The sequence below is a fragment of the Rhinopithecus roxellana genome, chromosome 22 (assembly GCF_007565055.1).
Source record: "Rhinopithecus roxellana isolate Shanxi Qingling chromosome 22, ASM756505v1, whole genome shotgun sequence".
Lineage (NCBI taxonomy): Eukaryota > Metazoa > Chordata > Mammalia > Primates > Cercopithecidae > Rhinopithecus > Rhinopithecus roxellana.
In genome coordinates, this window is record NC_044570.1 from 8,073,698 (window position 1) to 8,098,635 (window position 24,938).

The following is a 24,938-nucleotide window of genomic DNA, read 5'->3' on the forward strand; positions in this document are numbered from 1 at the left end:
CAACCTTGAACTCTTGGGCTCAAGCAGTCCTCCCACTTCAGCCTACATAGTAGCTGGGACTATAGGCATGTACTGTCATGCCTGGCTAGTTTTTATATTTTTTATAGAGATGGGGTTGGGTCTCATTATGTTGCCCACGGTGGTCTCAAATCCCTGGGCTCAAGGAGTCCTCCCACCTCAGCCTCCCAAAATGGTGCAGTTATAGGCATAGGCCAGTGCACCAGGCCTTAAGTGGTTTTTGAGGGCAGTAAGTCCATAGCAGAAGAACCTGCCCTAGTTACACATTTGTGTATTACTCCTTTGTATTCAGTTTGGAGATCTTTAGTGTACACACATACTGTGGGGTGGGCATTATGACAGAAATTAGAAGCTTGGTAGAAGTTAACAAGGAGTCAGATTACAGCAAAGAAGACTGAGACTCGTAAATTTTTGTGGAGGTAAAATTCACATGATAAAAGTCACTATCTTAAAATGTGTAACTGGCATTTAACACATTCATATGTTTCCATCACCTCTCTTTAGTTGCAAAACACCTTGGATAAAGATTCTGCAGTTCTTCAACTCTGTAGGGACGTGTGTGTTTAGTGGTTCAAACAGTAAATAATTAAAGCCACTAAAATGTTTAAAATATATATGTGGTGGCCGGCTTGGTGGCTCAAGCCTGTAATCCCAGCACTTTGGGAGGCCGAGACGGGTGGATCATGAGGTCAGGAGATCGAGAACATTCTGGCTAACACGGCGAAACCCCATCTCTACTAAAAAATACAAAAAACTAGCTGGGCGAGGTGGTGGGCTCCTGTAGTCCCAGCTACACGGGAGGCTGAGGCAGGAGAATGGCGTAAGCCTGGGAGGCGGAGCTTGCAGTGAGCTGAGATCCTGTCACTGCGCTCCAGCCCAGGCGACAGAGCAAGACTCCATCTCAAAAAAAAAAAAAAAAAAAAAAAAAATATATATATATATATATATATATATATATGGTGAATGTTACTGGCCAGAGTTGTAGGCCAGGAAAGATCATGAATAACTTAGTTGTCTTAGAAAACCTAAAAATATACCCAATCAGGCCTGTGATTTCACCTAAGATAATTTAGTGACTGGTTTTCTGGCAATGTCAATGTCAATTTTATTATTTTTTATTTTTATTATTTTTTAACTCCTCAGGAATTCTAGGATTTTTGTAAAGAGAAGCATTATGACCAATATCTTAAAAGGTATGATATTTTGAAGCTGGGCCAGGTCAGCATCAGCATTACTTGAATCTTTTTAGATATATGAAATCTTGGGCTCACCCTAGACCTACTACATAAAAAAATTGTACATAGGCACCAGCAGTCAGGTTGGCTTTATTGTGAAAAGAAAGAAGAAAACCATTTCCCATTTTAATCATTTTGTTTATTTATTTTTTTTGAGACAGAGTCTCGCTCTGTGGCCCAGGCTGGAGTGCAGTGGCCAGATCTTGGCTCACTGCAAGCTCCGCCTCCCGGGTTTATACCATTCTCCTGCCTCAGCCTCCTGAGTAGCTGGGACTACAGGTGCCTGCCACTGCGCCCGGCTAGTTTTTTGTATTTTTTAGTAGAGAGGGGATTTCACCATGTTAGCTAGGATGGTCTCCATCTCCTGACCTCGTGATCTGCCCATCTCGGCCTCCCAAAGTGCTGGGATTACAGGCTTGAGCCACCGCGCCTGGCCCATTTTAATCATTTTAAGTGTATACAATTAATAGTACTAAGAATATTTACATGGTTGTGAATGTTTCTTAACTTTCATATTTGAAACTCAATGTTCATTAAGCAACTTTCTGCACTGCCGCCCAGGCCCTGGTAACCATTATTCTAGTTTGTTTCCATAAATTTGACTACTTCATTAGAATCATACAGCTGTGTGTATTTGTGTGTGTGTGTGTGTGTGTGTGTGTGTGTGTGTGTTAGTGAGACTGGCTTATATCACTTAGCAGCCTTTCCTCCTCAATTTTAGAGAAGAAGTTTTCAGCTTTTCACCATCAAATAAGGTGTTAGCCGTGGGCTTTTAAAAATAATTGCTGGCTGGGCACGGTGGCTCACACTTGTAATCCCAGCACTTTGGGAGGCCAAGGCGGGTAGATCACCTGAGGTCAGGAGTTGAAACCAGCCTGGCCAACATGGTGACACCCCATCTGTACTAAAAATGCAAAAATAAGTGGGCGTGGTGGCAGATGCCTGTAACTCCAGCTACTCGGGAGGCTGAGGCAGGAGAATTGCTTGAACCCAGGTATCAGAGGTGGCAGTGAGCCGAGATTGTGCCACTTCCCTCCAGCCTGGGCGAAAGAGCGAGACTCCATCTCAAAAATAAATAAAATTGCCCTGGGTAGTCATGGTGTCTTATACCTGTAATCCCAGCACTTTTAAGAGGCTGAGGCAGGTGGATGACTTAAGGTCAGGAGTTTGAGACCAGCCTGGCCAATATAACGAAACTAGGTCTCTACTAAAAATACAAAAATTAGCTGGGTGTCTGGTACATGTCTATAATCCCAGCTACTCAAGAAGCTGAAGAATGAGAATCACTTGAACCTGGGAGGAGGTTGTTGCAGTAAGGTGAGATTGCACCACTGCACTCCAGCCTGGGTGACAGAGCAAGACTCCATATCAAAATAAATAAATAAAAATAATTGCCCTCATTATGTTGAGGATTCCCTCTTCTTGCCTAAGTGTATTTTATAATGAAAAGGTGTGGAATCTTGTCACATGCTTTTTTTATGTAAATTGAAGTGAACATTGAAGTGAACTTTTGTCCTTTGTTTTTGTTAACGTGATGTATTAAAAGGTATTGCTGAACCATTCTTAAAATCCAGTAAAATCTTACTGGTCATGGTATATAGTAAGTTTTTGTTTTTGTTGTTGTTGTTGTTGTTGTTTTGAGAGCGATTTTTTTCTGTGTTGCCCAGGCTGGAGTGCAATGGTGTGATCTTAGCTCACTGCAACCTCTGCCTCCTGGGTTGGAGAGATTCTCCTGCCTCACTCAGCCTGCCGAGTAGCTGGGATTACAGACATCTGCTACTACTCCCAGCTAATTTTTTGTATTTTTAATAGAGATAAGGTTTCACCATGTTGTCCAGTCTGGTCTTGAACTCTTGACTTGCGGTGATCCATCTGCTTTGACCTCCCAAAGTGCTAGGATTATAGGTGTGAGCCATGGCACCTGGCCTATATAATTGTTTTTTTTTTTAATTTTTTGTTTTTTGGAGACAGAGTCTTGCTGTCGCCCAGGCTGGAGTGCAATGGTGTGATCTTGGCTCACTGAAACCTCTGCCTCCCAAGGTCAAGTGATTCTCCTTACTCAGCCTCTCAAGTAGCTGGGATTACAGGCACATGCCACTGCATCTGGGCCACCACACTTGGCTAATTTTTGTATTTTTAGTAGAGGCAGGGTTTCGTCATGTTGGCCAGGCTGGTCTCGAACTCCCGACCTCAAATGATCCACCCACCTTGGCCTCCCAAAATGCTGGGATTACAAGCATGTAATCCCAGCCTGTAATCCTTATAATGTGCTGTTAAATTCAACCTGCTTGTATTTCACTGATAATTTTTGCATAGATTTTCATTAGTGATATTGGTCTGTGATTTTCTTTTTGTCTTTATGTGTTTTTTTAATTAATTTTTTTTGGATGCAGGGTCTTGCTGTGTTGCCCAGGCTGTAGTGCAGTGGTGCGATCGCAGCTGACTGTAACCTTGAACCCCTGGGTTCAAACTGTCGTGCCATCTGAATAGCTAGGACTGCTAGTGCACACTACCATGCCTAACTAACTTTTTACAATTTTTTTGTAGAGACATGATTTCCCTAAGTTGCCCAGACTTGTCACAAACTTCTGGACTCAAGCAATCCCTGTCTTAATCTCCCAAGATGCTGGGAATACAGGCATAAGCCACTATACCTAGCCTTGTGTATGTCTTTATCTGGTTTTGACAGCAATGTAATACTGGCATCTTTATATGAATTTCAGAGTGCTTCCTCCTTTAGGATTATTAATTTCTTTTTATTTTAAAAAATTTTCATTTTTATCTTAGATTCAGATGTACTCATACAGGTTTGCTATAAGGGTGTATGTGTAGTGTTGTTGAGGTTTGGGCTTCTTTAGATCCCATCAGCCACATAGTGAAGATAATACCCAATAGGAAGTTTCTCAATGCTTGCCCCACTCCTTTACTCCCTTCTTTTGGAGACTTCAGTATGTGTTGTTTCCATCTTTATGTTCATATTAACCCAAGATTTAGTTCCCACTTAATGTGACACTAGGTTTTCTGTTTCTGCATTAGTTTCCTTACGATAATGGCCTCCAGCTGCAACCATGTTGCTACAAAGGGCATTATTTCTTTTCTTTTCTTTTTTTTTCTTTTTTTTTTTTTGAGACGGAGTCTCGCTCTGTCGCCCGGGCTGGAGTGCAGTGGCCGGATCTCAGCTCACTGCAAGCTCCGCCTCCCGGGTTTACGCCATTCTCCTGCCTCAGCCTCCCGAGTAGCTGGGACTACAGGCGCCTGCCACCTTGCCCGGCTAGTTTTTTGTATTTTTTAGTAGAGACGGGGTTTCACCGTGTTAGCCAGGATGGTCTCGATCTCCTGACCTCGTGATCCACCAGTCTCGGCATCCCAAAGTGCTGGGATTACAGGCATGAGCCACCGCGCTACAAAGGGCATTATTTCATTCTTTATTGTGCCTGCATAAAATTATTTTTAAATTTTGATAGAATTCTCCAGTGAAGCCATCTTACTGTGGGCTGTTCTTTGCTCAGATTTTTATTTCTGATTCAATCTTACTAGTTACTGGTTTGTTCAGATTTTCTGCTTCTTCCTGATTTACCCATGGTAGGTTGTGTGTTTCTAGCAATGTATTATTATTATTATTATTATTATTACTATTATTTTAAGACAGAATCTCACTCTGTCGTCCAGGCTGGAGTACAATGGCACTATCTCTGCTTACTGCAACCTCTGGCTCCCTGACTCAAGTGTTTCTTCTGCTTCAGCCTCCCGAGTAACTGGGATTACAGGTGTGCATCACCACCCTGGGTAATTTTTTATATTTTTAGTAGGGATGGGGTTTTACCATGTTGGCCAGGCTGGTTTCAAACCTACCTGAGGTGATCCACCTGCTTTGGCCTCCCAGATCGCTGGGATTACAGGTGTGAGCCACCACACCCAGCCTATTCCTTCTGATTTATCCAACTCCTTGGTGTACTTTGTATTCATTGTATTCTCTTTACTCCTTTTCATTTCTGTGGCATCACTTGTAATTACCGTTCTTTCATTTCTAACTTCAGTTATTTGAGTCTTGTTCTTAATGTAGGCAAAATTTGCCAGTGTTACTCATCTTTTCAAAATATGAATTCAGTTTTGTTGATTTTTCTACTATTAAGCTTCTTTTTTTTTGAGACGGAGTCTCGCTCTGTCACCCAGGCTGGAGTGCAATGATGTGATCTCGGCTCACTGCAAGCTCTACCTCCCAGGTTCACATCATTCTCCTACCTAAACCTCGGAGTAGGGAGATTACAGGTGCCCACTACCACGCCCAGCTAGTTTTTTTTTTTTTTTTTTTTTGTATTGTTAGTACAGACAGGGTTTCATCATATTAGCCAGGATGGTCTCGATCTCCCGACCTCATGATCCACCCACCTTGGCTTCCCAAAGTGCTGGGATTACAGGCGTGAGCCATCGCGCCCGGACGCATATTTTTAAATAACATATAATAGTTATACATATTTTGGAGTACATGTGATGTTGTTGGGTAGTTGGTTTGAGGTCTTTCTTCTTTTTTGATACATGTATTTACAGCTGTAAATTTACCTCTCTGTGACTACTTTGATTGTATCTCATGTTGTGTGTACCATATGTCGTGCTTTCATTTTAGTGTGTGTCAAGGTAATTTTCCTTGTATCTTCTTTTGACTCATTGGTTGTGTGGTTTTGTTTTTGACACTGCCTTTTGGTCTGTTGCCTAGGCTGGCCTCCAACTCCAGGGCTCAAGAGCTCTTACTTCCAACTCAGCCTCCCAAGTAGCTGGGACTACAAGTGAGTGCTATTGTGCCAGGTTTTCCATTGGTTAACAGTTTGTTGCTTAGTTTCCACACATTTGTGAATTTTCCAGTTTTCCCATTGCTCTTGATTTTTAGTGCATCATATTGTGCTCAGAAAATGCACTTTGTATAATTTGTGTGTGTGTGTGTGTGTGTTTTTTTTTTTTAATTGAGACAGAGTCTGGCTCTTGCCCAGGCTGGAGTGCAGTGGCTGGATCTCAGCTCACTGCAAGCTTGCCTCCCGGGTTTACGCCGTTCTCCTGCCTCAGCTTCCCAAGTAGCTGGGACTACAGGTGGCCGCCATCATGCCTGGCTAGTTTTTTGTATTTTTTTAGTAGAGATGGGGTTTCACCGTGTTAGCCAGATGGTCTCGATCTCCTAACCTCATGATTCGCCCAACTCAGCCTCCCAAAGTGCTGGGATTACAGGCTTGAGCCACCGTGCCCAGCCAATTTGTGTTTTAAAATTTGTTAAAACTTGTTTTGTGACCAAATATATCATCTATTCTAGAGAATGTTCAATGCGCACTTTAGAATAATGTATATTCTGCTGTGGTTGTGTGGAATGTTCTCTATGTGTCTGGTATGTCCAATTGGTGTACAGCATTTTACCAGTCCTGTTTCTCCACTGGTTTTCCATTTGATTTTTCTACCCATTATTGAAAGTGGGCGAATGATGCCTCCTATATTATTGTCTTTGTTTCTTGTTTTTATTCCTGTCAATATTTTTAGCACATAGTTAAGAGCTCTGATATTTAGTGCAGATATATTTATAATTGTTATTATCTTCTTTTAACTTTTATTTTAAGTTCATGTGCAGGCTTATTACATAGGTAGACTTGTTTCACAGGGGTTTGTTGTACAGATTATTTCATCACCCAGACATTAAGTCTAGTACCTATTACTTGTTTTTCCTGATCCTTTCCCTGTTCCCACTCTCCATCCTCTGGTAGGTCCCAGTGTGTATTGTTCTCCCATGCGCTCTCATCATTTAGCTCCCACTTATAAGTGAGGACATACAGTATTTGGTTTTCTGTTCCTGTGTTAGCTAAGAATGATGGCCTCCAACTCCATCCATGGTCCTGCAAAGGACATCATCCTATTGGTTTTTTTGTTTGTTTGTTTTGTTTTGTTTTTCTTTTGAGATGGAGTCTCGCTCTGTTGCCCAGGTTGGAGTGCAGTGGCACAGTCTCAGCTCACCACAACCTCTACCTCCTGGGTTCCGGCGATTCTCCTGCCTCAGCCTCCTGAGTTGCTGGGACTACAGGCGCCTGCCACCACACCCGGCTAATTTTTTGTATTTTTAGTAGAGATGGAGTTTTACCATGTTGTACAGGCTGGTCTTGAACTCCTGACTTTGTGATCCATCCGCGTTGGCCTCCCAAAGTGATGGGATTACAGGCATGAGCCACTGCACCCAGCCTGGTCCCGTTCTTTTTTTATGGCTGCATAGTATTCCATGGTGTGTATGTGCCACATTTTCTTTATTCAGTCTACTATTGGTGGACATTTACGTTGATTCCATGTGTTTGCTATTATGAAAAGTACTGCAGTGAACATACACATGCATGTGTCTTTATGACAGAAGGATTTACATTTCTTTGGGTATATACCCAGTAATGAGATTGCTGGGTCGAATGGTAGTTCTGCTTTTCCTTTTATGAGAAATCACCACACTGTTTTCCACAATGGCTGACTTAATTTACACTCACACCAACAGTGTATGGGTGTGTCATTTTCTCCAAAACCTTGCCAACATCTATTGACTTCTTAATCATAGCTATTCTGACTGGTGTGACTGGTATCTCACTGTGGTTTTGATTTGCATTTCTCTAATGATTAGTGATGTTGAGCTTTTTCTCCCACGTTTGTTGACTGAATACATGTCTTCTTTAGAAAAATATCTGTTCACGTCCTTTGCTTGCTTTATTTATTTACTTATCTTTTTGAGACAGAGTCTTGCCTTGTCAGCCAGGCTTGAGTGCAGTGGCGGGATCTCGCATGCAGGCATCCTCCAACAGGCCCGGCTAATTTTTTTGTATTTTTAGTAGAAACAGGGTTTCACTGTGTTAGTCAGGATGGTCTCGATCGCCTGACCTTGTGATCCACTTGCCTCGGCTTCCCAAAGTGCTGGGATTACAGGCATGAGCCACTGCACCCGGCCCTTTGCTTACTTTTTAATGGGGTTGTTTTCTTGTTTTAAGTTTCTTATAGAGCTGGATATTACACCTTTGTCAGATATATAGTTTGCAAAAATTTTCTCCCATTCTGTAGGTTGTCTGTTTACTTGATAGGTTCTTTTGCTGTGAAGAAACTGTTTAATTAGTTCCCATTTGTCAATTTTTGCTTTTGCTGCATTTGCTTTTGTTGTCTTTTTCATGAAACTTTTGCCCATTCCTATGCCCAGAATGGTATTGCCTAGGCTGTCTTCTAGGGTTTTTACCGTTTTGGGTTTTATATGTAAACCTTTAATTCATCTTGACTTGAGTTTTGTGTATGGTGTAAAGAAAGGTTTTCCATCTTCTACATATGGCTAATCAGTTATCCCAGAACCATATATTGCATAGAGAGTACTTTTTCCATTCCTTGTTTTTGTCAGCTTAGTTGGAGATCAGATAGTTGTAGGCGTGTGGCCTTATTTCTGGGATATCTATTCTGTTCCATTGATCCACGTATCTGTTTTTATAGAATTACCATGCTGTTTTAGTTACTGTAGTCCTGTAGTATGGTTTGAAGTCAGGTAATGTGATGCCTCCAGCTTTGTTCTTTTTGCTTAGGATTGCCTTGGCTATTCAGGGTCTCTTGTGGTTTCATATGAATTTAAGTTTTTTTTTTTTTCCCAAGTCTGTGAAGAATGTCATTGGTAGTTTGATAGGAATAGCACTGAATCTATAAATTGCTTTGGACATTATGGCCATTTTAACAATACTCATCTTTATCCATGAGCATGGATTGTTCTTCCATTTCATCTCTGATTTCGTTGAGCACTGGTTTGTAGTTATCCTTGTAGAGATCTTTCACTTCCATGGTTAGCTGTATTCCTAGGTATTTCATTCTTTCATGGCAGTTGTGAATGGAATCATGTTCCTGATTTGGATGTTGTTGGTGTACAGGAATGCTAGCAGTTTCTGTACGTTGCCTGTGTATCCTAAGATTTTGCTAAAGCTGTTTAATCAGCTTTTGGGCCAAAAGTATGAGGTTTTCTAGGTTTAGGATTATGCTGTCTGCAAACAGGGATAGTTTGACTTCCTCTCTTCCTATTTGAATGTCGTTTATTTCTTTCTCTTGGCCGACTGCCCTGGCCAGAACTTCCAATACTATGTTGAATAAGAGTGATGAGAGAGGGCCTCCTTGTCTTGTGCCAGTTTTCAAGGGAAATGCTTTTAAACTTATGTCCATTCAGTATGATGTTGGCTGTGGTTGGTCATAGATGGCTCTTGTTATTTTGGGTTGTGTTTCTTTAATACCTAGTTTATTAGGAGCTTTTAACATGAAGTGGTATTGAATTTTATAGAAGCCTTTTCTGCATCTGTTGAGATGATCTTGTAGTTTTTGTCTCTATTTCTGTTTATGGGATAATCCACATTTTTTTTTATTTGTATCTGTTCAACCAACCTTGCTTCCCAGAGGATAAACCCTACTTGATTATAGTTGACTAATTAGCTTTTTTATCTACTGCTGGATTCAGTTTGCCAGTATTTTGCTACGGATTTTTGCATTGACATTCATCAAGAATGATATTAGCCTGAAATTTTTTTTGTTAGTTGTGTCTCTGCCAGGATTTGGTATCAGGATGATGATGGTCTCATAGAATGAGCTAGGGAGGATTCCCTCTTCCTCAATTTTTTTGGAATAGTTTCAGTAGGAATGAGTACCAGCTCTTCTTTCTTACATCCACTAGAATTCAGCTCTGAATCCATCTTGTCCTGGGCTTTTTTTGGTTGGTGGGCTATTTATTACTGATTCAATTTTAAACATTTTAAATATTTTCTTGTTGAATTGACCCTTTTATTATTATATAACATTTTTTGCCTCTTTGAATGGTTTTTTGCATGAAGTCTGTTTTGTCTGTTATTGTAGTCATTCCTGCTCTTTTTGGTTACTATTGCCTGAATTATCTTTTTTCATCATTTCACCTTCAGCCTACGTATGTCATTAGATCTAAGATAGACAAACATATAGTTAGATTCTGTTTTGTTTTGTTCTTTTATACCCAGTCAAGTTACAGTCTCCAATGTTACAACATTATTTTCTTTTTTTTTTCTGAGACAGAGTCTCTCAATCTCTTTTTTTTTTTGGTGAGATGGAGTCTTGTTCTGTCACCCAAGCTAGAGTGCAGTGGCGTGATCTTGGCTCACTGCAATCTCCTACTCCTGGGTTCAAGTGATTCTTGTGCCTCAGCCGCCTGAGGGGCTGGGATTACAGTTGTGTGCCACCACACCCAGCTAATTTTTACATTTTTAGTAGAGATTGGGTTTTGCTACAATGGCCAGGCTAGTCTCCAGGCCTCAAATGATCCATCTGCCTCGACCTCTTCAGGTGCTAGGATTACAGGCCTGAGCCCCTACATCCAGATACTCCAATGTTATTTTTAGATTTCAATCTATTTACATTTAAATTAGATTATAATAGGGGAAGGACTTACTATTGCCATTTTGTTAATTATTTTCTGTTTAGCTTTTTTGTTCCTGCTTAAGTCTTAGTGCCTTCCTTTGTGTTTAGTTTTTTTTTTTTGGTTGGGATTCCCTGCTCATTTCTTTTGTGTATATTGTAGATATATTATGTTTGCAATATTATCATTGCAATTAAATATCTTAAAGTTTATAACATTCTATTTTAAATTGATATAACAACTTCAGTCACATATACAATATGTGCCTCTCTAGCTGTAACCTCCCTACTTGGTTATGTTTATTCATTAGCATAAATTTATAGTTACTTTTTCTTTTTAAATTTAACTTCCATACAAGAATTAAAAGTGAATCAATGCACTAAAATTATAACAAACCAAATGACTGTATTTTTCTACATATTTACCTTTACTAGAATCTTTATATTTTCATATTGCTCTTTAGCATCCTTTTTTTTTTTTTCAAATTTGGACTTTCTTTAGCAATCATTGAAGAGCAGTTCTTACAGTAATTAACTTCTGCAGCTTTTATATGGGAAACTTTTATTTTTTACTCATTTTTGAAGGATAGTTTGGGAGATACAGTTAATTTGGTTGGCAGTTTTAAAATGTCAGCACTTTAAATGTGTCATCCCACTCCCTTCTGGCCTGAAATGTTTCTGTTGAGAAATTACTGATAGTCCAATAACTCTTCCTGTCCCTTCTTGATTTTACTTGGCATGGCTTGCTATAGTTTCTCAGCTGGTCTTGAGAGCTCTTACAAAGGTATTGTAGTCTGCAGTTTCTTCTTAACTTGGTGTCTCTGGTGGAATGAGGGCCTGGAGAGTTCTAGTATACCATCTTATGGACAATGTTCTTTGCTGTTAGGCAGGCATAATTCATTTGCCAATATTTTTCCTACCAATAAGCCCAGTGATCTGATTTAACAAGTCCTTTGTTAAGGACGTTATTCTTATGCACTCTCAAGTTTGTGAATCTTTACTAAAAAGAGCACTTTAAGGAAGTTACAAAATAATTATGCAACATATTGTGTTTTATGTGAAAAATCATAGAACTAAACCAAACCAGAAACTCACAGGTTGGATGCGGTGGCTCATACTGATAATCCCAGCACTTTGGGGGGCCAAGAAGGGCGGATTACCTGAGGTCAGGAGTTTCAGACCAGCCTGGCCAACATAATGAAACCCTGTCTCTACCAAAAATACAAAAAAGTAGCCAGGTATGGTGATGTGCACCTGTAGTCCCAGCTACTCCAGAGGCTGAGGCAGGAGATTCTCTTGAACCCAGGAGGTGGAGGTTGCAGTGAGCAGAGATTGAGCCACTGTACTCCAGCCTGGGACACAAAGTGAGACTGTATCTCAAAAAAAAAAAAAAAAAAAAAAAGCAGTGCAGGTAAAGCAGGGCCTGAATAGTTCATATTCATACGTTTATGTAAGCTTTTTACAAGGCAGGTTTTCATTCAATAAATATACTTTTTAATGCACATGTAAATAATGTGCATTTCATAAATCTTGTGTGGTCTCCCATGAGTTAAATTCTTCAAAGGTAAATAAAATTCAGAAACAGAGTCAGCAAGTAAAACTCGAAAGGCTGGCAAAGGTGTGGTATGAGTAACTGCATGAGTATTTTGTTTTTTAAAATTAACTGCCCCGGGGAAGTTGATGTAAATCATGTTAGAAACACAGTTTTTCCACACTCAGTAGCTATTAGTCAAATTTAAGTTGGCCTCATGGATTTTGTTTTATTACACATATATGGTTTTGCCCATAAAATTTTGTTTAATATAGTATTCCTGTTATGTTTTGATACCTGCTCTTATTTCTAAATAAATTTCTACCTTATTTTAACGTATGTGTTTGAATATTGGTAAATGATAGATGACATGACATGTATATATATGTTTCTGTGTATGTATGTGTCCATATATATATATGTTTGGGGATTCAGGTATTCATGCATGGATATACACAAGAAATACATACAGACAAAGCTGCTTAAACTAAATCCCCAACATACTACCAGCTGGAAATGTTGCAGCTCTTTGAGCAGCTTGGCGTTTCTGCTACCAATGAAGTATTATCTCTGTTGCCTGGAGGTATGACATCTATACTTATTCAGATTTTAAAACCATTTTTGTATCTTATGAGGTTGAAATACTTTGTAAATTATTGAAGTTTTAGGTCACATCAGTAACAACTTTTTAGGTTTGTTTTGTTTTGAAATAGGACCTTGGTCTGTCATGGAGGCTGGAGCGCAGTGGAGTGATCACAGCTCACTGCAGCTTTGACCTCCCAGGCTTGAGAGATCCTCTCACCTCAGCATCCTGAGTAGCTTGTTATGTTGGCTAATTTATTATTATTTTTAAGAAGTTTTTTTTTTGTAGAAATGGGGGTCTCACTGTGTTTCTCAGGGTAGTCTCAAGTGATCCTCCTAACTCAGCCTTTCAAAGTGCTGGGATTACAGACATGAGCCACCATGAAAGGTGTTTTTCCTTGTTTGTGTTTATTTTTCCCTGTCAACTGAAAGTCAGCTTATGGTATGGTAAGTACATAGGTTTCTATTCTGTTCCCTTGGTCAGTGTATCTGTTTATATGCTGTGTCATGCTGCTTTGATTAATATAGCGTTGTAATATATTTTGGATTCTTTTCTTGGTTTCTCATTAAACTGTTTTAATGGTTCTTAAAATGCTGTGACAGATTTTTATTCAAGTTGTTTTAATTAAATAGTATTGGTTTTTAAACCCAGTAACTGAAAACTGCCATATGCAAAAAAGAAAAAAAAAATCAACAACAAACAAACAACACTCTGCCTACCAGTGGCCCATAAGACACTCTACTTTCCTTCTGAAGTTTTGTGATGCATTATTTTCATTAATGATCCTTTTATTATTAAACTTAAATGGCCAATTGAAACAAACAGTTCTGAGACTATTCTTCCACCACTGATTAGTACTGGGGTAGCAGATATTAAGGATAACATTCATTTAGCCTTCTGAGATTTTTTGGAAGAATTGATGACCTTGCTAGCTCCAGCAGCCCTCTTGTCCACTGCTTTGATGATACACATAGCAACTGTCTGTCTTATATCATGAACAGCAAAATGACCCAGAGGATAGCTAGAGAAAGTCCACATTCACAGGGGCTTGTCAGCAACCCTATCAAGAATGGCAGCATTGCCAGACTTCAATATATGTAAGTTCATATCATCAGTGATTAGAGAGAGTTTCAGTTCTTTCTTTCCAGTTTAGATGAGATTTATTTATTTTTTACTTGACTGCTCTGGCTATCACTTCCAGTACTGTAGTGAATAAGAGGGGTGAGAGTAGACATCCTTGTCTCATTCCTGATCTTAGGGGAAAAGCTTCTGAGTGTAATGTGGCTGCAAGTTGGTAATATATATGGCTTTTATTGTGTTGAGTTACACGCCTAATTTGTGGAGATTTTAATTTTAAAAATATGTGGAATTTTGTCAAAGCTTGTCTGCATCTATTGAGCTGATCATATGGTTTTGTCCTTCATTCTATTAATGTTATATATCACATATATTCATGTGTATATGTTAAAACATTCTTGCATCCCAGGGATAAATATCGATTGATCATGGCAAATGATTCTTTTAATGTGCTGTCTTTTAGTCTGCTAGCATTTGGTTGAGGCAGTTTGCATCCATGTTTATCAGGAGTATTGGCCTGTATTTTCTTTCCTTGTGATATTCTTGTCTAGCTTGGGTATTAGGGTAATTCTAGACTTAAAAAATAAGTTTCAAGTATTCTGTCTTCTTTAACTTTTTGGAAGGGGTTGACAAGGGATTGGCATTAGTTTTTCTTAAATTATGTGGTAGAATCCACCAAGAAGCCATTAAATCTTGTGATTTGCTTTGATGAAAGACTTTTTTTGTTTTTTGAGACAGGGTCTTGCTCTGTCACCCACACTGGAGTGAAGTGGTGAGATCACTGCTCACCACAACCTTGATGATGGGAGGGTTTTATTACTGATTCAGTTTTCTTACTCATAATTTGGTTTGTTCATTTTTTATTTCTTCATGATCATCTTTGATAGGTTTTATATTTCTATAAATTTGTTCCTTTCTTCTATGTTACCTCATTGTTTGGTATAAAATTTGTTGGTTTGTAATAGTTTCATAATCTTTGTACCTTTGTGATACCAGCTGTAATATCTCCTCTCTTATTTCTGATTTGATTTATTTGAGTCTTTAATTTTTTTCTTAGTGTAAAGATTTATCAATTTTGCTTATTTTTCAGGAAGTTAAATCTTAGTTTTGTTAATCTTTTAAAATGTTTTTGTAATCCTACTTTATTTGTCTTCTGATCTATCTGCTCTTCTTTCTGCTAACTTTTGGCTTATATTGTTCTTACTTTTCTAATTTCTTGAGGTATAACAGTAGGTTCTTATTTGAGATCGTCCTTCTTTTATGATGTAGGTTATCCTTCCTTACACATGATCTAACAATTCCAGTTCTGGGTATTTATCCAAGGAAATTGAAATCAGCATGTAGAAGAATTATCTGCACTTCCATGTTCACTGCAGTCATTATTCACAATAGCTAAGATATGAAATCAACTTAAATGTCCATTAACAAATAAAGGAGTACAGAAAATGTGGTATATCTACACAAGGAAATACTATTAAGCCTTTAACAAAGGGAACTTCTGGCATTTTGTGACAGCATAAATAAACTTACTAGCTATTATATTAAAAGAAATAAGGTAGGTACAGAAAGACAAATACTGCGTATATTCACTTATATGTGCAAATATTAAAAATTGAACCTATCAAAGCAGAGAATGTAATTGGCTTGGGGTAGGAGCATATAGGCAATGGGCAGACATTGGTCAAGGGCACAAAGTATTTACTTAGATAAGAGAAATAAGTGTAAGTAATAAATTTTATAGTATAATAACTGTTGTTAATAATGATGTATACTTTAAAATTGCTAAAAGTAGATTTTAAATGTTCTCATAAAAAGAGTAAGTGTGTGAGGTGATGGATATGTTAATAAGTTTAATTTAATTTTTCTACAACATGCACATATATGAAAGCATCATTTTTGTACCCCATTAATACGTATATTTATTTTAAGTTGTCAAGAAAATTTTATAGATCTACTGCACAACAGTGTGAATACAGTTAACACTAGTGAACTGTACACTTAGAAATTAGTAAAATGTTAAAATTTTGTTTCCCACAATTAAAAATACTACAAAGAATTTAATTTTTCTTTATTCAGTGAGTGAAAACTTTCCTCTATTGGACTAGAAAGTTGGAAGTATTTCTATGAAGTACTTTTAGGTACAGTAATCTTTAAATCCTGGCACACAGGATTCTGCAGAGGTAGTTTGAATAGGGTTCTGTACAATGAAACAGTAAGGTGGTCACAGATAGTTATAGTATAATGGGAGAAAATAATCCTACATGTGCACACCTAGCCATATCGGTTGCTTTTTTTTTTCTTGGTTTATTATTTTTTCTTACTCTTTTTTTTTTAATTAGCAGCAGGCTTTTGACCACTTTGGCATATTAGATTTGTGGATAGTATTCATTTTAAAATGTATAATGTGGGAAAAAAGTATAAACATTAATACTTTTCAGTATGTTGTTTTATAAATATGAAAATTGAGGCTGCCAGTTAAAGTCATATAGTTAGTGGTTGATATTGTAGTAAAGACACATTCTTTATTTCCTCCAACTTTGGACCTCCTGACTATTTTTATCTGACACTTAGAAGCAAATTACTTTATGTGACAATATTACATATGTACACTGTGAAAGTTGTCAGATTAAAAATGGAGTCCCTAATGTTAAAAAAAAAAAAAAAAATCCTAACAAATGGAGCCAGGAAAGGCCAGGAATACAGCGTTCTCATACTTAAATGCCTGACAGCAAAGTAGACTCTACAAAACTCTACAACCTTGAACAAAGGCATCACAAACTGTTAGTCCATTTAAGTGGTCTTATTTAAACTAATTTCAAGCCTGTTTAAACTACTATACAGAATCCTGGGTACGAGGATTTAAAGGTTACTGGATCAAGTGATTGTTAGTATCACTATTAGTCTGTTCTCACATTGCTATAAAGAAATATCTGAAACTGGGTAATTTATAAAGAAAAGAGGTTTGATTGACTTACAGTTCTGCAGGCTCTACAGGAAGCATGGGAGTATGTGCTTCTGGGGAGGCCTCAGGGAACTTTAATTCATGGCAGGAGGCAAAGCAGATACAAATGTCTCACATAGCTGGAGCAGGATCCAGAGAGAGAGGGGAAAGTGGCACACATTTTTTAACAACTGTATCTCAGGAGAGCTCACTATCACAATGACAGCACCAAAGGGGTATTGTGAGCAACTGCCCCCATGATCCAATCACCCCCAACCAGGCCCCTGCTTCAATACTGAAGATTTCAATTCAGTGTGAGATTTGGGTAGGAACACAGATTGCAACCATATCACAAACTTATAAAAAATATTTCCACAAGACATTTGCCCAGCAACTGCCTATTCAACCTCAGACTGGCATTATGTTTGTTACTTTTCTTTTTGACTTACCCACACATCTGTTTTATTGATCTTTGTAGCCAGGGATAGTTATTTCATAACAATTGTGTAATCCTCCTCATTTAGTACTTTAAAACTCCTTTGTCTTCCTTTACTGCTCAGAATGTGCACCTAGTTTACTACAGCTTGTGCATAACTTGTAATGTTCCTTTTCCAAATAAACACCTTTTCTTTTAAAGAGTCTCTCTATTTGTTTTTAAGGTTTACAATACAATATGTTGCATTTTAGAACATTGGTGAATAGTACACAGAAATTTTGCAAAAAGAAAAGTTGAATTTGAACTCCTGGCCTCAAGTGCTCCATCTGCCTTGGCTTCCAAAAGTTCTGGGATTCCAGCATGTGCCACTGTGCCAGAGGTGCCCATCTAAATCACTGCTATTTAACAGTGTACTAGAAATTTAAGGCAGGTCAATTAAGCAAGGGAAAAAAAACACACATCCAAATTGTAAAATATAATGAAATTATCTTAATTTGCTGATGACACGAACCTTTATGTTGAAAACAAAGATTATACAAATACACAAACTATTAGACATTCAATACATACAAAAAAGTCATATTTTCATATATTGTCACCGAATAATCTGAAAAGGAAATTGAGAAAATAATCCTATTTAAAATAGAATCCAAAAGAATAAAATACTTCAGAATATCTTCTTTTTTTTTTTTTTTTTTTTAAACAGAGTTTTGCTCTTATTACCCATGCTGGAGTGCATGATGCAATCTTGGCTCACTGCAATCTCCGCCTCCTGGGTTTAAGAGATTCTTCTGCCTCAGGAGAGTCTGGGAGTAGCTGAGATTATAGGCTTGCGCCACCATGCCCAGCTAATTTTGTTTTTTTAGTAGAGACAGAGTTTCTCCATATTGGTCATGCTAGTCTCAAGCTCCTGACCTCAGGTCATCTGCCCGCCTCGGCCTCCCAAAGTGCTGGGATTACAGATGTGAGCCGCCACACCCGGCAAAATAAAAACTATGTAAACTGGACAAAATTAGAAACCTCTGAGTACCGAAAAACACTACCAACAGAGTGAAACGGCAACACACAAATAGGGAAAATATCTGTCAATCATACATCTGATAAACTGATGTCCAGAATATATAAATAACTCCTACAACTTAATGAGAAAAACCCATTAAAAATAGGTTAAGGGTTTGAATGGACATTTCTCACCAAAGGAGATATACAAATCATCAATAAGAACATGAAAATATTCTCAACATCATTGTCCATTAGGAAAATGCAAATTAAAACTACAAGCAGATACCATTTCATGTAAATTAATACTTACTTTCAAGAGAAAATAAGTGTTGGGAAAAATGTGGAGAAAATGGACATTATGAATTGCTAGTGAAAATACAAAATAGTGCAACTGATGTGAAAAATGATTCTGTAATTCCAACATTATATATATACCCCAAATAATTGAAAGCCTGGCTTACAGATATTTGGACATAAATATTTATGGCAATAGTATGCACAACTGCAAAAGATGGAAACAATTCACATTTCCATTAAGAGATGAATAGACAGACAAAATATGAAATATACTTATAATGGAATATTATTCAGCCTTAAAATAGAATAAAATTCTGACATGCTACAACTGCACTTACAGGAAAAACACTGTGTTAAGTAAAATAAGCCAGACATAAAAGAACAAATACAGTTTGATTCCATCTATATGAAGTCCTTGGAATAGTCAAATTCAGGGCAACAGTAAGTAGGTGATGGTTGCCAGGACTGTGGGGAGGGGAGAATAGGGAGAAGTTGTTCTAAAAAGTATAGAGTTTCTGTTTTACAAGATAAAGTTCTAGAGACAGGTTACATCAACAATGTGAAGGCATTTAAAGTACTGAATTGTACACTTAAAAATGATTATGGTGGAAAATTTTGTGATGAGCACTTTATCACAATAATAATTTTAAAAGGTCCAATTTTCTTTCTAAGTAGACTAACGACCAAAAATACCATCCAATGGAATTATTTAGAAGAACTCTGCTGCTATAAGAGTTTCTTGTTACTTTGTTTCTGTTTCCTAGTACTGGCTGTTAGCTTTGAGACTGACTTTTGCACTCCCTCTAACAGTCAGAATTAGTCATAATGACTGTCTAGTATTAGCTAGATACTCACCTTTCGCCTCTCTTAGGGTTTCCAAGATGAATGTGTCCACAGGTTTAGATTCACCCACTCTGCTTCTATCTTGGTTCTGCTGGACTCTTCTACTATGAAGGTAAATAGCATGTTGTTTCTTGCTGATGAACCACGAAATGTAAGAAAAACAAGTAAAGAGAAAAACAAGTCCTTCTCTGACCAGGCTGACTCACTCCAAAGTCCAGCTGGAGCTATGATAACATTACCTGCAAGGCCAGGCAGGGGCCCTGAAGAAATGGGTTCCAAAAGCAGGGACAAGAAAAACAAGTTCTTACCAGTCTCCTCCTGAAATTCTGTGCCCATGCCATCATTCTTTGTGCTGCTCCTATAACTATTTTTGTAACTACTTCTGCAAGTTTGCAAGGATTTTGTAAGGTCCTGTTTTTCCCATCTGTGCAGGATGCTAAAAGTCACAAGACGTGCCTGAGTTACAAGATCTGTCACAGTTTGATTAACTGCATTTGTTCTGCTTCTGTAAGCTTGCTTTCCCTGCCTCGCAAGTTTGGCGCCACTGGCTATCCAATCCCCTTTGGCTGCATGAATAAAAGTCAGCCCCTGTCTTTGTTCATTGCTCAGCCTCTGGATATTAATCTGCTGAGCTAGTGGCCACCTAAATAAAAATCCTCCTGTTCCCTTCATTAATCTCTCTGGTCTCCAGATTCCAGACATATTTTGGTGAGCCAGCCAGGAGTCAAGATGACAGTTTTGCTGTCTCCTTTGCCTGTGGATCTGGGGCCCTGGGCTAGGGGAGACCCATGACTCCAGGCATGCTATCCGGAGAACTTCACCCCAGAAGGGAGATCAGCTCTCCCACGACCTGGTGCTGCTCTCTGACAGCACAACGGAATTTAAGGAGCTACAGGACAATTCCAGTGACAGTGTGCTACAGGACCATGATAAGGTTTGGGCCTGAGGCAAGACCTGTCCCATAAGGACAGAAGAGGAGCCTCATCACCTCCTGGCTGAATATAATTCAAACCCGACCTGCGTGGCTGCAGCCCTGCCTGGCAGCTTATTGCAGAACACTGTCAGCTACAGAGAGAAAGGAAAAAACACAAGAAAACCAGTTTTGCACCAATCTACCCACCATTACTAAGGCTGGCTCCATAGCAGCCAGACTTAGATGGTGACGTGCCCCAGGCTAACCCCAAAGGGAGAAATCTGAGCCCTCACCCCAGGAGGTCAAGGAGGAAAGTCAGGATGATCAAGCAAGCTGCCTCCAATCTGGCTGCAACAGAGCTTTGCAGATGCCTCTCTGAGAAACCAGGGGACCCATCTATTATGATGAACAGGGCCAGGTCCAAGGTGGGGCAACCAACTTTCATTTACCAGCCTTTTTCAACCACTGATCTCCTAAACTGGAAACACCATACTCCCTCCTACATGGAGAATCCCCAGGCCCTCACAGATCTGATACAGTCTATTTTTCAGACACACAATCCAACTTGCCAGATTGCAAACAGCTTGTCCTGATGCTGTTCAACACCAAGGAATGCTGAAGGGTGACCCAGGTAGCCCTTCACTGACTAGAAAACAATACACTGGAAGGCATCCTTAATGTCCTGGAATATGCACAGGGCCAGTTCCCAGAAGCAGACCCGCACTGGGACCCAAATGACGCAGCCCAACTACAGCAACTGTAGAGGTACAAAGAGGCACTGCTGCAAGGTTTGAGAGAAGGAGGGAAAAAGACATTCAATATGGGAAAGATTTCAGAGGTGCTTCAGAGTGCAAATGAAAGCTGTAGCCAGTTTTATGAGAGACTCTGTAAGGCCTTCCAGCTTTACACTTTGTTTGATCGTGAGGCTGCTGAAAACCAATGCCGGATTTGTAGGGCAAGCCCAGGGAGACATCAGGTGAAAACTGCAAAAAGCTAGAGAGTTTCACTGGCATGAATATCACTCAGCTTTTAGAATTGGCCACCAAGGTGTACACTAACCATGGTGAGGAGACAAAAAGAGCAGCTGATCGGAGACTCAGGAAAAAGGCCAATTTGCTGGTGGCAGCACTTATGGAAAGGGGGCGAATGTCACAAGAGGATGTGGATGTAGGTGTGGATAAGGAAAAGGTTAAATCAAGCAATGACCCAAGAATCAGACAGGACTGGATAGGGACCAGTGTGCAGGGTGCAAGAAGGAAGGACACTGGAAGAATGAATGTCCAGAGGGCAAAGAGGGAGAGGATGAAAGTCAAGGAGCTAGAAGGCTGCCAGCTAAGGACTATCACACCAAGAAGGAGCCAGATGCCGACCTTATCAGGCTGGCAGGGACTGAAGGGTATGAAGACTAGGCCAAACAAGGCTATATCTCCTTAGGCCCCCAGGACCCCATGGTCATGGTGGAAGTAAGGGGCTTTATGGTAGACACTGAGGCTGAATACTAGGCAATGATATGGCCCATAACTTTAAGTCTGCCACTATCCTGAAGAGATGGTGTTAACTCTTGACATCCTGCAGGCAGAAGAATGGAAGCTGTATGCAGAAGGGTTGTCAAAACTAGGGCCAGATGAGCTGTATTGGTTGCCTAGTAAAATTCCTAGAGTGTGGGCTGAAGGTAATGCCCCTAGCCTGGCTTTGAGCCAGATACCAAAGATAGTAGAACTAAAACCGGGGGAAATATCAGTTCAGTTTCGTCATTACCCACTTCCCTGATAAGCCATACATGGCATTCAAGGGCATTTGAAGTGGCAGTTAGAACACAGGATCTTAGCCTGATGCTGGTCACTGTAGAACACTCCGCTTTTGCCAATGTGGAAACTGGGGACTAATGAATATAAACTGGTGCAGGACCTTCTTGTTGCAAACCAGGCCCTTGAGGAAATGGAAGTTACACATAGCCTACCAGCTGCAAAGCTCAGGAAAAGTGGAGCACATGAACTGAACACTCAAGCAGCTATTAATGAAATATTACCAAGAAGCTCATCTAAGATGGGATCAGGTCCTGCCCACGGTCCTCCTCTGAATCAGGTGCACTTGCACCGAACAAATTGGGTGTTTGTCCTATGAGATCTTGTTCGCCCAGTCACTCGCAATCATAGGTCAAATTAAGGGTGATGTCTGTGAGCTAGGGGAATTGTCCTTAAGAAGACAAATGCAGGCCTTAGGGAAAGTCAAAGACAAATGCGGGCCTTAGCGAAAGCCATGCAAGAGATCCATGGCTGGGTATGGGAAAGAACGGCCATAGGACTAACAAGATCAGGGACAAGAAAAACAAGTTATTTTCAGTCTCTGCCTGAAATTCTCTCCCCATGCCATCATTCCTTGTTCTGCTTGTATACTCCTTCTGCAAGTTTGCAAGGATTTTGCAAGTTCCTGTTTTTCCCTTCTGTGCAGCATGGCAAAGGTCACAAGACATGCCTGAGTTACAAGATCTGTAACCGTTTGATTAACTGCGTTTGTTCTGCTTCTGTAAGTTTGCTTTCCCCGCCTGGCAAGTTTTGTGCCATTGGCTAGCCAACCTACTTTGGTCGCATGAATAAAAGTCAAGCCCTGTCTTTGTTCATCGCTCAACCTCTGGATATTAATCTGCTGAGCTGGTGGCCACCTAAATAAAATCCTCCTGTTCCCCTCATTGGTCTCTCCAGTGTCCTGATTCCTGCAACACTGACAATCAAGGTAACATAATGCTGTTGACTGAAGGCATGTCCTCATTATGAACATTTATTGTCAGGGTATCCAACTATAAACCTTTATTTTTAGGGTATTCAACTGTTAAAACACTTAAAAAATCCCAGGCAAACCAGGAAGAGCTGGCTTTACCAGCTAGCTTGCACCATCTTATCCAAGTATCTATTGCAATATGCTAGAAATTAACAAAAGTTTTCTTGAAGAATTTCTACATCTACTTGGTCTGATATAAAATATCCCATTGATCCCTATTTCCCTCTGGATCATGACTCTTCTCTAATTTGGCACTTATTGGGGTGGGCAAGTAGTGGCCGTTGGTCACTTAGTTTGGCTGCTCAGAATCTATTATTCCTTATATTTCAGGAATTCCTCAAGTTATATGGCAGAGTGTGTCACCTTTCATTGTAGAACCTCAACATACTAGTTTCCCTTGCAATCGGAGTGGTGGTACCTAACCAGGCTCTGCCAATCAGTGCTTGTACTGGAGGCTGAATTGAAAATAAAGGATACAGAGTCTGGAATTTTGACAAAGTTGTGCTGGTGAGGATGGAGACAGTCAGCAGGCCTATCAGAGTTAGAGGGAACAGTGTGCCCAAAAGTTCTAGGAGCAGCATCAGAACTCAGTGTCAGTGTTTGTAACATTGTGTGTCTGTAATGGGAATAGGGACTGCTAAATTAACTCTCCATATTCTGGACATTGTTCCTGGTTGCTTCACTTCCAATCTTCATTCCTTCATCCTTCCCAAAGCTTATATTTTGTTACAGCCCCTCTGCTAAATCAAATAGAGTCGGTTTTTGTTATTTAGAAATGTTTTTAATATATGTCCTTGGCTAAGATATGATCTCTACATGCAACAATGAGACATGCACAAACTGGGTAATATAAGAATTTAAAGATGGACTATTTATAAAAATGAGCAGATTTGTGAGAAACAAATGAGTTATAATGCAACACACAATGTTAGCAACACTGGGGAGTACTCATCAGTTCAGACTAGGGTGAAAGTGTTGGGAGGATTTTTTGCTTCATTTCTCAGCATTTCCACATGGTCCACCAAAAATCCACCTTGACAGCTAGAGACTAATGACAGGAAATGTCATTCTCCCCTAAGAAGCATTCCAACATCCTAAAGCCTTCCCCTTTCCGTCACAGGAGACCTTGGCCTATTTTCCAGTGTTACCTACCTGGAGACCCTTTCCCCTCAACACTTAAGGAGTTTTACTAGCATTTCATTGAATGAGTTATCTCTCTGGAGGGGAAGATGGGAAGATCATTAGCAGCCTTGATAAAAGATCAGTCTCTAGCTGAGGGTTTCTCTCCTATAAAGCAACCCACCACAAGCTCAGTGAATACTTGGGCCTCAGCATGATCTGTGTGAACTGAGATGTTGTGTATGAACTCAAGAGATTGCTCAGGCTGCTGCTTTTTTCTATGAATCGTAAACAGTCTTTGTCTTTGACCAGGACTCTAGTCTGTTTGGTAAGGATGAATATAATCACCTTATCTGTTGTCAGTAAGGCAAAATCTCAGGTCTTCCACAGTTCCTGACTTCTCAGGATAAGCATAGCCGAGGAAGAAAACTGTACTGACAGGAGCTAAACTCCCTTCACAAGAGAGGAGCCAAGGCAATAAATACCACTTGCCTTTTATCACCCTTCTAAACTGCCCATTGGCTGAATCCACCTGGAAACCAAAGGGAATGGGAGCACCTTACACAGTCCAAAGTTCAGTTTCTCAGGCACACAGCAAGGTAGAGATAGGAGGAGAACTGACGAGGAGAAGCACAGTAAAGGCACTGAGCACAATGAATAGTTTTATGGTTGGTACATTGTTTCTTTTGAACTGTGGCTCATGTTTCCCTTCATGAATATGGTCTGTTAAATATTAATGTTTTTGTGTTTGTTGAGATTTTCTTTG

At 39.5% G+C, this 24,938-nt stretch overlaps 1 long non-coding RNA gene across 1 annotated transcript in view; it reads right to left on the reverse strand.

The window, feature by feature from the left end:
• The window catches only part of LOC115895658, a 35,761-nt gene extending 16,264 nt beyond the window's left edge, over positions 1–19,497 (reverse strand). The window contains exons 1-2 of the long non-coding RNA XR_004055828.1: positions 19,375–19,497; positions 16,819–16,924 (exon numbers count right to left, since the gene is read on the reverse strand). This is a non-coding gene — a long non-coding RNA (uncharacterized LOC115895658). The remainder of the gene's footprint in view (positions 1–16,818; positions 16,925–19,374) is intronic.
• Positions 19,498–24,938: the final 5,441 nt, after the last annotated feature.